The sequence below is a fragment of the Acanthochromis polyacanthus genome, chromosome 22, assembly GCF_021347895.1.
Source record: "Acanthochromis polyacanthus isolate Apoly-LR-REF ecotype Palm Island chromosome 22, KAUST_Apoly_ChrSc, whole genome shotgun sequence".
In the NCBI taxonomy this organism is placed as follows: Eukaryota; Metazoa; Chordata; class Actinopteri; family Pomacentridae; genus Acanthochromis; species Acanthochromis polyacanthus.
Window position 1 is genome coordinate 15857380 of NC_067134.1, and position 11685 is coordinate 15869064.

Sequence of the window (11685 nt, forward strand, 5' to 3'; positions counted from 1 at the left end):
CCAGTCATGTGTGGCTGGAGGAGCAAAATGGAGAAGGCCTGGTGTGTTCATAACAGCTGAAATGGAGGTTTTCTTTTTGAGTTCTCTGAGGGCTCAGCTGGACCCCACCCATCTCAATCCACGCTCAGTTTGGGACCCTCCTGCTTTCTTCCACTCCACGCAGTCCACTCACAAACAACACGTGTCTGCAAAAACTTGGATATCGCACGTTTCTTGGCTCACCGGCAAAAAAATTCCTCAAGCCAGAACGCTGGTGTGCAGAAAAGGAACGTTAAACATTAACGCTGCTAAAAGCCTCCTGGAAGCTTTAACGTCCATTTGGGGTTTTTAAAGCTGCTGTTTGAGGACCTGAGAGCCAGAAGCTATTATGTGAAGAGACACCAAATCAATTTTCCCTCAGGGCCTCCAGCACATTGGCCTCAGCTGCATGAATCTTAAAAGCAAATTTTTAATATAACATTAATGTGGGTGATGTCATACCGGCAGTTACGTAATGGCCCCCTGCTCATCTATTTATGTGTCATGGGGGTATTTGTGCGTGAATAATAACATATATAATTAGAGAGGAATGTGCTTTGAAATACAGTGCTGCTGCTTAATGCGATTCACTGAATTAAAAGAGTCATTTTGATTTAAAACCCACTTTCTGGTCCAGTTATATTATTGACACGGCCAGTGAAAGCAGCCTCGGGATGTTTGTGGAGATCACAAACAGGCCTCCAACTCTGCTACTACAACCGTTGGCAAAATTATTGAATGCAGCATGAGAGAGAAGGGAAACATCTCAAAGGGCAGAGTCATTGAAGAAAGTGTGTTTTACAGTGAAATATCACCAATAGAACCATACAGAAAGGATTAGGGCTGGAGGATGATACTGATATCTTGCTTTGACTGTAAATTTAGATTTAGACCAAACTTCAGCCATATATGTATGAATAAAATTTTACGGCTTTTCAACCAATAGAATGGGTTTTTGAAAAATTTGAAAATTAGTTATTTCCTGCATTCTGGTATAATTTAAGAGCATTTTGCCTGTTAAAATCTTATTATAGAGATAACATTCAGGGATAATAACAAAACATTGAGCTACAAAAAAATCTGAAAAAACCCCCAGCAAGGGCAGGCAGTATTGAATATGATTCTTCATGTAAAATATGGATGAAAGTTCTGTGGCTGGATTTGCACAACGCATTTCAGTATTTTCCATAAATATCTACGTAATAGAAGTAACTCCAGCAACCACTTTGTAACATTTGTCTTGGAGGATTTTATTGTACACACTCAACAGCTTCAAGTTGACCACATCAGCAAACTAAACAATAAAAAGTGCTGAAGCAAAAACAGAACATATCTTCAGAACATAAATTATCCATTCACTGAACAGAATTACAATATGACACTAAAATGTCAAAACAATCCATGTGACTCTAAAAACTCAACAGCTTTACAAACTCTAAGATTAAACTCTCCACAAGGATCCAAAAGAAGTTGGACTTCTACATGAGAGCTTTAATTATTCTTCATCTACTTCCTGAAATGTTTGGTCAATAAAAAAGACAAAAACTAGTATTTTCAGCTGAACTAAAGACAGACTTTGTGATTTTTCCGCTCACATGTTGTGTTGTTGTAAACTTACTCTTTCAACCCCCTGGAAACCAGCGTTTGTCCTGTTTCTGTGTTGCTCCTCGGCGACCCTACACAGCCGGGTTGTAATCATACTATGACGTTTTTACAGTGAAGGTTCTACTATGAAAACAGTTTGACATGTTCAGGTGTTCTTTGTGTAAAAACTCAGAGATTTCAGGTATCAGAAGGTGGTTTTCAACTTTCTCTGTTAACTTTCTGCTTCAACTTTAAACTAAATTTACTTCACTAAGGGGCCGTTTACACGAGGACCATCTTAACAGTGGCGTCTTGTCATTTCACGTTTAGACGAGCGGTTTTGAAGGAAATCTGCGTATATACGGTGACTCTATAGTGTGTGGAATTCGATTGGATATGCATGCCAGGCAGCTGGGTGGCGCTGTGATAAAACTCCGCCATGTCTACGCGCATGCATACTGTCTCCCTTTTCGGATCTCCGCTGCGGTAAATGTTCATGAATGGAATCTGTACAGATTCTGTACGTTTGTTGGTACGACTCCTGTAGTGTACATAGAGCTACCAGAGTTGCTTGAAGGTACGAAGGATGGAAATAATCACACATCTTTGTTTACGTCCTTGTACCGGCCGGCAAACCAAAACACCGGCGCATGTATGTGATGTAATCGCGTGCGCGACGTGGTCAGATCTCGGCAAAGTTTTGCGTTTTGCTGTTTAGATGGAAACGTAATGGCGGAGCGTTTTCTACTTTTCCGCTCTGGAGGCCGGTTTCGAATTTTTGCGTTTTCAAGCCCCCAAAACGCCGTCCTCGTATAAACGGTACGGTGTTTTGTTGAAATATTTTGCCGTTTTTACCTGCAAGCGTCCTCATGTAAACGGCCCCTAAGCTGGCCCTCTGGACTTCCAGTAAGCTGTGTTCCTATTGGCTGTTCAGGTGGCTGCTTGGTGTAATCAGGAACACCTGAGCAACTCAGTGTCTTCCTGCCTTATTTGGCTGCAGTCAAACATTTCCTCTGTTTCTCTTCACTAAACTGGGTTTGGTTCCGTTGCTTTAGTTTGTTCTTTAGGTGTTGGCTTGCGGTTTCCAGCAGTAAAATCGTCTTTAATGTGTTTCTTGGTGTGTTTTAGGGCTTTGTATTGGATAGTTGTCTTGGTAAATGTGTTTTTTTTAGCCACAGTTAGCACATGGTGCTAATGTGTGCAGTGATTAGTGGATTTGGTGCAGCTGAGTTGTGTCTTTATCTTGACTGCAGTGAGTCTTTAGAGGTTTTTGGTCAGACACATTCTGTATTCTTGTTTGTGAACCAACATTGGTTGTCCAGAAGGTAAGAGTTCCTGTCCTGATTCTCTGTTTAAAGAGGTTCTCTGGTAGGCCGGAGGAGACTTTAGCGTTTGGTTTGTGCTAATTTGGTTTTTGTACGGTTTCATTTGGACGACTATCTCGAGGTCCCTCCATGTGGTTTAGTGAAGTTTTCTGTAACAGTTCTACAAAGCAACCTACAGCAGAAGAGACTTTGAGAGTTTGTAGGAAGTTTCGGAGACCAGACTTTAGAACAGCAGAAACATTTGTCAGCAGTTTGAGCAGGAGAAGGTGAGCTTCAGAGTAGAAATGAGAAGGAAACCTTCTTGACCTGTGTGGTGAGGTCCTGTACCAAGAGTTTGAGCAGGTTGTGAAGAGTCTGTAGTTCTTTGGTCTGAAAGCACAAGAAGAGTCGACACATTAAATGTGTGTAAATGATGTCCCAAGGGAGTTCAGTCACATCATAACAATACTTGTATACATTCCACCCAAAGCAACTGACTTGGTTCCATGTGATGTGTTGCATGATACTGTTGCTAGGATACAGACTCAACATCCTGAGGCACTTGTAATAATATCAGGAGATTTCAATCATGTCAGCCTCTCCTGTCACCTGACTGGATTTACACAGTTTGTTAACTGCCCTACCAGAGAGAATAAAACCCTAGACCTGCTGTATGCCAATGTCAAAGAAGCTTACAGAGCTACTGCCTTACCACCACTGGGCAAGTCAGATCATAATCTGGTTTATCTGCAGACCTGTTACAAACCTTGTGTGCTGAGACAGCCTGCAACTGAAGTCCAAATGAGAAAATGGACTCCTCATGCTAGTGAAGCTCTAAGGGACTGCTTTGAATCAACAGACTGGAATGTGCTCCTGGAAACAGAAGAGGACAGTATGAACATTGACAGACAGGTTGATTGTTTTACTGAATACAGTACATCAACTTCTGTAGAGACACAGTCATACCTGCAAAGACTGTTCACTGTTTCCCCAATAACAAACCATGGATCACAAGCGACATAAAGGCAATCCTCAACCAGAAAAAACAAGCTTTTAGAGATGGTGACAAAGAACGGCTCAAAGAAGTGCAACATGAGGTGAAGAGGAGACTGAAAGTGGCAAAGATGGAATACAAAAAGAAGAGAGAGAGGAATTTTCAACACAGTAACATCCGTGATGTGTGGAGAGGAATCAATACCATCTCTGGACACAACAATAAAAAGAGGAGGGTGCCAATAGTGGGTGATGTAGAAAGAGCTGACGAACTCAACTTGTTCTTCAACAGATTTGACACTGTGGACACACCTACTTCCACTGCTACTCCTCCTTCTTCTCCTCAACATATGGAAATCCCCACTATAGCTCCTCCTTCTTCTCCTCCTTCTCCTACACGTCTCCACAGCTGCAGCCACTTCCGTTCCAGCACCTGTATCCGTCTCTGTCACAGAGACAGGGGTGATGTTGGAGCTTCAGAGACTTTGCTCTGGGAAGGCAGCTGGCCCAGATGGTGTATGTCCAAGACTGCTTAAAGACTCCTGCACAACTGTGTCAACCTCTCCACAGGATCTTCAACCTGAGTCTACAGCTGGGGCGGGTGCCTGCTCTATGGAAAACATCCTGTATCGTACCGGTACCAAAAATCAAATGTCCGGCTGAACTAAATGACTACAGACCTATTGCTCTGACCTCACACATCATGAACTCTGGAGCGGCTGGTTTTATGTCTCCTGAGGCTTGAGGTCAAAGGCAAACTCGATTCCTTGCAGTTTGCAAACAAAGAACACATTGGAGTGGATGATGCCATCCTCTTCATGCTTCACTGTGCCCTGTCTCATCTGGAGGAACCTGGAGTTTATGTGAGAATCATGTTCTTTGATTTTTCAAATGCATTCAACTCCATCCAACCCACCATCCTCAAAGACAAGCTCACAGAGATGGGAGTGGATCCTTCCTGTGTTTCATGGATCACAGATTACCTGACAGGAAGGCCGCAGTTTGTCAGGCTGGGGAACTGTGTTTCTGGGACATTAATGAGAAGTACTGGGGCTCCACAAGGAACAGTCCTGGCTCCATTCCTGTTCACTCTGTATAAATCTGACTTTAAATACAGCACTGAGTCCTGCCACATTCAGAAATACTCTGATGACACTGCTATCGTGTCGTGTATCAGAAATGGACATGAAGCTGAATACAGAGATCTGATAAGTGCCTTCAATGACTGGAGTCACAAAAACTGCCTGCTACTCAACGCCTCAAAGACAAAGGAAATGATCATAGATTTCCGCAGATTCAAACCCCCTCTTCAGCCAGTGAACACTTGTGGCGTGGACATCGAGATGGTGACATCATATAAATATTTAGGTGTCCACCTTGATAATAAGTTGGACTGGTCTACCTTTTGTAGACTTCATCTACAAAAAGGGCCAGAGCCGACTTTATTGCCTCAGAAGACTTCGATCACTAGACATCTGCAGTAAGATGCTGCAGATGTTTTATCAGTCTGTGGTTGCAAGTGTCTTATGTGTTTTATGCTGCAGTCTGCTGGGGAGGCAGCATAAAACAGAAGGATGCAAGGCGTCTGAACAAACTGATTAAAAAAGCTGGCTCTGTGGTTGGAATCGGATTGAACACATTGGAGGATGAGGTGGAGAGACGGACACTGAGCAAGATGGAGGCCATTCTGACCAACATGGATCATCCACTTCACATCTGCCTCAATGAACAACGAAACATCAGTGGACGGCTCCTATCCCTACGCTGCAAGACCGAAAGATTTAGGAAATCTTTCTTGCCATCAGCAATCAGGCTATTCAGTTCAAAATTAAACATAAGAACCCTGACAACTGAATTTCCCTTCGGGGATGAATAAAGTAATTCTGATTCTGATTCTGATTCTGATTAAAGGAGAAAACAGGAGATATTGTTGGTTCTTCTGTTGCTATGCAGTTTCCAGTTTCCTTAGACTGAATATCAAGTTTCTATTTTAAATGATTTACTGTGTGAGCCCAAGAACACTTCAATAAACTCCCTCCATCCCCTGGACACAACAGATTTTATTACCATGTTAAATATTTTTTTAAATGTTTTTGAGTTTTAATCAGTTTTAGCATAGTTTTTTCTTTGCTTGTTTAGTTTTGTCATCTGTGTGAAAGGTGCTGAACAAATAAAGTTGAATTGATAAACTGAATAATTGACTAACTCATGATTGTGACAACAGAAGTATTTTCATTGTGATTTAAGGGTTTGTTTCATTTTTAACGTTGGGGTTAAAATCTTGACAGAAAAAAATTAAAGAAATAAACAACATTAAAAAAGCAATTAAATCAAAGGGAAAAAACATTTAAAACAATAAAACTTTTAAAAAGAAAAATAAACATTAAATAGTTAAATTATCTTAAACAGACAAAATATTTAATTAGATAATTAAACAGACGAGACAAAACGTAATTATGAAATTAAACACATTTTTTCAGACAAATATTAAACATTAAAATTAAATATTTTAGATAATTAAACATTTAAAAATACAATTAAACAAGAAGAATATTAAACATTTAAAAAATACAAAACATTTAATTAGATTAAACCTTTAAAAAGACAAAACATTTAATTAAAAAACTTAAATGTTTAATTAGATAATTAAACCTTTAAAAAGACAATAAAACTTTAAATAGGAATTAAACAGAAAATACAGTAAAGCATTTAAAAAGAAAATTAAACATTAAAAGGTGATAAAGCATTGAAAAAAAAACCTTAAAGATTTAATCGAAAAATTAAACACTGGGAAAGAAAAGGACATTTTTCAAACAGGCCGATAAAACATTTGAAAAAACAATTAAACATTAAAAAGACGAAACATTTTGAAATCAAATCAGACATTAGAACAGAATAAAAGGTGAGAAAATAGCAAAACTAAACATTTAAGAAGAATCAAACTAAAAACAAAACATTTGAAAAGACACCAGTTAAACTTTAGAAGATCAAATTAAAACAGAAGAGACAATAAAACGATCAAAAAGAGCAAAAACAGATAAAGGTCTAAAAGTGTTTTCTACCTTGAAGTGAAAACATCAGGTTGTTTTTTCAAACATTTCCTCTTTTTATGTTCTTGGTTTGATTGTGGACAGATTTACTAATCTAAGCTCATTTCAGAAAATGCTTTCCAGATAAAATCTACTAGTAGTTGAACGCATCGATCCAACTAATGTTACCTTCTGATCTCCACAAACTTTACTGTTCAGTGAAGAGAAAGTTTGTTAAGGATTTCTAAAGAACCCAAAGGTGAAGGTCTGAGAAGAACTCAGATCGATGGTCAAATTGTTAAATCAAGACTCAGGGTCACAACTTTTAATGCTTCTGTTAACCAGACAGTTCAAACTAACAGAAAAGTACTGTTAAACTTTTAAAACTTCAGCCCTCAGATTGTCTAAAGGTTCAAACTAACAGAGATCTACTCAGGAACTTCTTAAATTTCAGTCCTCAGACTGTCTCAAAGTTCAAAATAACACACATCTACTCAGGAACTTCTTGAATTTCAGTCCTCAGACTGTCTAAAGGTTCAAATTAGCAAAGATCTACTGTGGGACTTAGTAAATTTCAGTCCTTGGACTGTCTTAAAGTTCAAATTAACAGAGAACTACTGTGGGACTTAGAAATTTTCAGACCTCAGACTGTGTCAAAGCTCAGGTCCTGAGGACTCGGGAGGTCTCAAGGCTTTGGAAAGCCTTGGAACTGAGGGTTCAACCCTCCAGCACAAAGACTGAAGTCCAACCTCCTGAGAAAAGCGGTCGAGTCGAGACTCGAGTTAAAAAAACAACAACCCGAAAACAGCAAAAAAATGATGATAAATCCGCAAAAATAAGAAGACTTGGTATCTGAGTGAGTAGCTTGGGGGTAAGAAGAGAGACTACAAAGTAGAAGGTAGTAGGTTCAAGACCTACCACTGGCCTTTTTCTTTGTTTGTCTTCGTCCAGATTTTCAAAAAATTTAAGAAGGGTCTGGTCTTGAACCAGCAGCTCCATAGGCATATTCTTAACTCACTGCACTACAGACCAGATAAAAACACATAATTTCGTTGTCCCTTTGACATCGTAGTTTCCAAGTGACCACATGGGTGGAGCCACGGCAGAGTCAGGGTGGAGTCAGGGTAGAGAGTCGGAGGGGAGATGGGTGGTGGCCTCCCCTCTACCCCACCCACCTCCCCCCACTGCCCCCCTCTACTCCCCCACCACCCACCACACCTTTCCCCGCCCGACGAGTTTTTCGAAAATCCGAGTCTCGACAGGTTTCCTGAGTTTCTTGAGTTTCCACCAGGTCAGAGGCAGAAGAACTTGTCATGAAGAGGTGTTGAAGTCGGTGAGGATGGAGTGACTTTTAACAGTGACTTGAAAGAAGACAACTAGAAGAGCAGTTCTTTAATCACCATCCCTGAAATCGGCTCCAGAGAAATGAAGGTAGGTCAACTTTTATCAACCTCCATCCAGATGTTCAACTGGATATCTTTACTTTGAGATTTTTAGCACTACAAACCTTTAGTATCACACTTTATTATAATTTATTAGGACTTGAATGGAATCCACCAGCAGATTTCGTTTTTGTTGAGAAATTTTATTCTTGTCGTTGTGTTAATTTTAGTGGAGAAAGTTATATTAATTGTCGATTAGTCTCTAATAAACCAAATAATAAATTGGATTAGTCAAGAGGTTTAAATTTCTTACTTTGTCATGTTTTAAATATGACAAAAAAAATATAAAAATAAAGTGTCCTGAGACAATTTGACCTGTAATTGGCATTATATAAATAAAATTGAATTTAAATTGTATGTATCTTGTAATGTTGGAGTAATTCAGCCATATATGTTGGAAAAAAACATTTTCTTTGTCCATTAATCTGTTGATTGTTTTCTCCAGTAATTCATTTCTTGTTTTGGTTTATTAAATGTGAAACCCAAATGTATTCAGTTTACTGTCATAAAAAACAAAAATATTTACATTCATGATGCAGGAATCAGGTAGTTTTTCACTTTTTATCTTCGTTTAGTCACAAAGATAGTTGACAATGTGTGAATTGTTGCAGCTTGTGAGACGTAAAATGTTTTAATCTTTGGGGCCGAGTGTCAAAAAACATTTAGAAACCAACATCAATAAAACACTCAACAAAGATTTGAACATCATTAAAGGGAAATTCAACTTTTGCATGACAATGTTTAATTAAAGGACATTTATTTCCAACATAAATGTGTGATATTCATCCTCTGGAGCTTCTCTTCACATCGTCTTCCACCTGGACTGGTTTGGTCGGGAGCATGAGCAAATTTGAAAAAATGCACTTTAACATCAATGGATGACACTGAAGTTCAGTCTCTACATAAATGAGACTGAATCTGGATATGCTGCTCTGTCATTAACTCCTAAGTTTAGGGAAAGTTCAAATTAAAGAGGACAGTTCAGATGAGACTTGAGAATGAGCTAATTTTGAACGAACATCTTAGACTTTCTGAGCTTCTGCACTTCTAGCAAGATATTTGAACAACAAGCTACTCAAGAGATCCAGAAGTTGGAGAGAGTTAGCTTCAGCTGAGCCAAAGAACATGTGGGATGCTAACCTAGCAAACATTTCAGACTTTTCTCTGTGAATTCTGAGAAATAATTTTTCTATTTAATGACAGAGCTACACATCTGAACTCAGTCTCATTAAAACAGACTCTAATTCAGTGTCATCCATCCAAAATGTCTGTTGCATGAACTCCAACAAAACCTGTCCAGGTAGAAGGCTGTTCTGACAAACAGGAAGTGGAAGGTTCCAAGCAGATTTATAGAAGGGGGAACCGGACTGTACTAAGTGTGGTCGAGTATAGAGGGGCGTTTTGTGGGTTTTTAAGGCTGATAATAATTATTAGTGAGACATTTGGAGGAGATATTCATTTGCAGTAAATGAAAGTATTTAAAATCTTGGAGTCAAACTTAAAAGAACACAAACTCTAACAGAAAACTTGGTTGATACGTTTTTGTTTTGTTTACAGATGTTAACCCTTCAGGCGCCAGAGTTTTTTCAATGAAATATTCAGTTTTGATATTTCTTCAAAAGGTTATAACTTGAAAATGGTTAGAGATAAAGACAAACTGTAAATGAGAAGAATCATCTGTATGACTCAAAGTTTGTGATGGGAGTAAATTCACTCATCTAATTTGCATATTATGACATCAAATATGTTTATGTCTATAAAATATACTGGACATCAATAAAAATGTCTGCATAATGAAATATATGAAGTCCATCTGAAGTTATCAGAATTACTGATAAACAAGGTTTCCAAGTTTCTCTGACAAACTAAAAGCCGTGATTTGTTTCACAGGAAAATTACATGATTTCAAAAATGAGACTTTGAAAATGTAAACAAACTGTAATAAGCGTTAGCTAGCTACTCCACTTGCTCTGAATATTTTTGTTCTCGTCTTTGTCAAGCCCAAACGAAAAATTAATCCATATTCTGGCTACATTATCGACAACAGCATCCATGGAGTGACCAGAAATTAGCCAACCTAGCAGAAGTGCTAATGAGGTCTGCTCTGGCAGGAATTATTACCATCACACATGTAGCTTTGAAAGTAAATCTTCTACAAGACACAGAGCTGTAGCTCCGTTTCAGTGTGAGCTCTAATGATTCTCTGTGTGACTGTGTCTGACTTCCTCTTCTAAAATCCTCCTGTTTATTGAGAACTGGAGGCACAGATATATATCCATCTACTGATTCATATCTATGCACACTTGTCTGGTCCGATGCAGTCTCCATGATGACGTTTCACGAGTACGTGAGAACGCAAACTACGGACAGTTATGTACTGAGAAACGGCCACAGTCTTTTTACCGCAAAGGTACGAAGCTGCTCGTCTTCTCCTCCGGCATCAGGAAATGTCTTCAAAGCTTCTTCAAATCCAAACGAAATACAATCAAAAGATCAAACTAACGTCATTGGTGCATTCAGGTGCAGTCGGACAACAAAGTTGCGTTCAGGAGCGTCGGAAATTGGAGTATCAGTAATGTAAATTTAGTACGGCAACTGCAGTGTTTTTATATCAATTTGAGATGCATTATCTAGAAGTCTTTATGCTTCGCTTCTGTCACTTATTAGTGCCTAAATACGTACTAATAGTTCTATATTATTTAGGGTGTTTACTAGTCAAGTGTTTCGGTTTTAAATACCTCAAATAGACAGTCTTGCGTGTTTACAAAGTGAAACATAAGGGTCAATCTTCCCAACACAATAATTTTCATACAGTAAATAATTACACCATGTTTTGGCTGCAATATAAAGTTACATTCTCATTTAAACAATTACACATATGTTCCCCTCGAGCCACACAAAGCTTCTATTTTATACTTAACTCACGTCACTCTTAAGTGAAACCTCACTGGCTCCGAGGGCATAATAACAGCAACCTACAAACTAGTCTGTCCACTGTTGTGGTTCTGACGCACGGAAGCACTTCTTGTCTGAGCTCCATAACCATGAATTATCTTAAACAGCCATTCATCTTCTTCTCTCATAACATGCACTTCACCACAGCTGACAGACTTGCCTCGTCTTGCTTCCAGATAACTTCTACTTTTGAATTCTTGTCTGGAGGCTGTATGTGACGACTGCATGTTCCCGCAAGTCCTGCAAATCCTCCATCAGTGTTACAGCCTGTCAGAAATAAGTAAACGTATGGTCATGATCATACAGTTTAATGCATAAGTGTACTTCAAGTTTTGTTTTCAATGAATGCTGACTTGTAGG

At 38.9% G+C, this 11685-nt stretch overlaps 1 long non-coding RNA gene across 1 annotated transcript; it reads right to left on the reverse strand.

Annotated features, from left to right (window-relative positions):
• Positions 1-258: 258 nt before the first annotated feature.
• LOC127532199 (uncharacterized) lies at positions 259-11003 on the reverse strand. The gene is made up of 3 exons (XR_007939595.1): positions 10774-11003; positions 3673-3779; positions 259-3296 (listed from the first exon to the last, which is right to left on the reverse strand). It is a non-coding gene; the product is annotated as an uncharacterized LOC127532199 (long non-coding RNA).
• Between the last annotated feature and the right edge of the window lie 682 nt (positions 11004-11685).